Source organism: Hibiscus syriacus, unplaced genomic scaffold (genome assembly GCF_006381635.1).
Source record: "Hibiscus syriacus cultivar Baekdansim isolate YM2019G1 unplaced genomic scaffold, ASM638163v2 tig00110387_pilon, whole genome shotgun sequence".
Lineage (NCBI taxonomy): Eukaryota > Viridiplantae > Streptophyta > Magnoliopsida > Malvales > Malvaceae > Hibiscus > Hibiscus syriacus.
In genome coordinates this window covers 3,951,422-3,954,459 of record NW_024062717.1, presented here as the reverse complement: position 1 = coordinate 3,954,459, position 3,038 = coordinate 3,951,422, and the positions used below count along the sequence as shown (strand labels likewise).

Below are 3,038 nucleotides of genomic sequence, written 5' to 3'. Positions count from 1 at the left end.
AAAGTATATGAATCCTGAAGGTTACTTGCTAGGCACATACGGTGAATAAATTCACACGAAGGCGTCGCTTTCACCCCCACTTAAAACGGGTTCAGAGCTCGGGTATAGAGCCTGAGATGAAGATTTTAAAAAATCAAAAATTATTGAAAAAACGTCAGTACAACTATTTACTTGAAAAAATAATCAAAGATAAATAATTGGAATCGAATAAATAAATTAAAATTTAAACTTGTAATTTTCACTAAAAAATACAACTGGAAATTAATTTCTGCCTGACTCACTTACATGTCCCCAGCAGAGTCGCCAAGCTGTCGCGACTGTCTTTCGGGTGGGCCCAGAATTGGGCTACGACTTGAAATATTGGGTTAGAGTCGCCACCGACCATTTTAAAAACATTTAGGTGGGTCAGACACCATCTTACCTGATCTGCGTTTTACCATAAACGTGTTGGATTCAGGAGTCGGTTACGGTCAAAGAAGGATTAGCACCCTTGAACCCTCTTTCGGTACCAATTAATTTGTCGGTTATCTTTAATTGCAAAAATTGAAAAGTTAAATTGAAATTTAAAAATTCGATTCGAATTTCTTACCTTTGATCGATTTGAACCCCTCTAACGAGTCGAAAATGTTAGATAAAAGCATAAGAATAAAACAATAAGAAAAATAAAAATAACAAGAAAAAAATAAATAAATAAATAAATCAATCAAAAGAAAAAATAGAATAAACATAGATAAAAAGAAATAAATCAAAGAAAATCATGAAATAAGATAAAAGAAATAATTTTAAAATTTTAAAAATATTAAAGGAAATCAAAGAAGAAGAAAAATACTACACATGTTAATAGTGACTAAAATGGATCATAAAGTAAATAACTAGCTTGAAATAATAATATAACCTCTTCATTCAGTGACCATAATAAAACTTTTACAAACTAGAGACCCTCACTGTGTGATTCACCCATGCGCCGATGACATGAAAACCTTAAGGCCCAAAACAACGACGTTTCATCTTGTATTTATACTACATTAAGGGTTTTGAAACCCTTATTTTCCCATTTGCTAAATCCCTCAGTCGTTACTCTCTCTTTTCCTTCTCTCCACTCTCTATTTCTAACAATAAAAATAAGCAACTCTCCCTGCTACTGCCGAAGGAAGAAACCCCAACCCCGGGAATATATTGATATGTAAAGGATTAGGGGCAAGTAGGCTCTCACAGCTTTTCTTTTTTAATTCTATTATAGCCGTTTTTGCCATTTTGTATTTGTATATATTTTGCCATATAACTTGTTTAACCTGTTTACCTTTTGTCCACATGCTAGGTTGCCTTACTGGACTATGGGCAAGTGAAGGATCTACCAAATCAGTTGCGGCTTAGGTATACTAATTTGGTTCGTGTCGTCGCTGATAATGATCTTCAGGTATTTCGGTAATCTCCTTGCTCCGATGAAACCAGCGGTGGTCAACTTTTGCCGGTGTGTAAGTTATCTCCTTTCTTTCGAATGAGTTTCTTTTTTCCGTCTGGATTTGTATTTTTTTTTTAGTTCGAATCCTCGCCGCCCCTTTTGTGTTACATGCGTACATATATTTATAGTAAAAAAATCTATTTTTAGAGACCCCTACTCGAACTAAAATTCTTGTTTTTTTCGGTTGTTTGGAGTCCCACGATGCTGATCTGATATTTGACTTGGTGCTCCGAGAAAACCGGCCGTGGGGTGAGGAGTCTTCAGCAGTTACGGCGTTGATGGAGAAGAGGCTAGGGCATGCGACGTGGTAGGGTTTTTGGAAACCTTGATCTTCGGGTTTAACTTGGAGCGGGTCCTAGGCCATCAACGGGTTGGATCACTGCTTTGGGTTTCTGCTAGGCCTATTGTTGATTATTATTGGACCTGAATGTATCCATATAAAACAAGTTAATGTGTGTATATATAATATAAGTTAATGTAAAATAATATGTAACGTGTATATAATAATACAATATATATATATATATATATATTACGTAACGGCATAAAATATACATTATATAATTATAGCATCCTACGATACATTTATAAGGGCGAAAATGTGTGTCGACAGTAAGTTTCTATGATATTAATATAGTTGAAAAATACTTAAAACTAATATTTTAAAAAACTATCCATCTAATTATAATGGTATTTATATTTTGCATTATCTTTATATATATTTTTAAAACAAATAACTTAAGCTATAACATAAAGAAAAAAAATCAAAATTGAACAAGCGATTAAATTAAAATATTTAAGGTTATTTGAATTTAAGTTGGATGTTTGATGGGGCTTTTGAGTCTGAAATAGTAAGAAAACATAGGAGAGGCAAATCTGGGCCAATAAGGCCCATATTTCAAATTCTCGCTCAAAATTTTTAATTTTTTTATATTTTAAGTTTTTTATTCTCTATTAATAATTTATTTTTTTTCGTATAAAATTTCATAAATTCTTCCTTCAAAATTTTTTTTTACATCAGTCCGTCCTTCCAAGAATTCAACTCAAAATTATTGACGATTAGCATGTATGAGTATGACCATTGCTTAAAAACAGCATGCAGCTTTTGGTATAATACATTATTTTGTTCCATAATTCTCTCTAACTTGGCCATTATTTTTTAATGTAAATTACACGGTTATTCATTGAATTTTACTCTCTCTTCTATTTTACTCACCGTACTTTCAATTTTTTTCAATTTGTTTACTAAACTTTAGATATTGAACTTTTTGTCACTCGACCGTTAAATTTCTAAAGCCGTTAAATTAAAATTGGAAAAATTAAAAATACAATGAGTAAAATAGGAGAAAATAAAGTTCAATGAGTAAACGTGTGACATGTTTTATTATTAAAATAAGCCACATGAGTATGCGGTTACTGAGTAAACGGTCAAATGATCAAAAAAGTTCAATGTCTAAAGTTCAGTGAGCAAATTGAAAAAATTAAAAGTAGAATGACTGAAATAAGAGAGATAATAAAATTTAATGAGTAACCATGTAATTTATCCATTTTTAATGTAAACGTCTTAATTTCAAAA

General features: G+C 31.7%; 1 long non-coding RNA gene across 2 annotated transcripts; it reads left to right on the top strand.

Annotated features, from left to right (window-relative positions):
* The first annotated feature begins 1,066 nt into the window (after positions 1 to 1,066).
* On the top strand, positions 1,067 to 1,913 carry LOC120122806. 2 transcript variants are annotated; one of them, XR_005516110.1, is made up of 3 exons: positions 1,067 to 1,201; positions 1,319 to 1,471; positions 1,657 to 1,913. It is a non-coding gene; the product is annotated as an uncharacterized LOC120122806 (long non-coding RNA). The 2 variants fall into 2 exon arrangements; XR_005516111.1 differs by having other exon boundaries at positions 1,319 to 1,475.
* Positions 1,914 to 3,038: the final 1,125 nt, after the last annotated feature.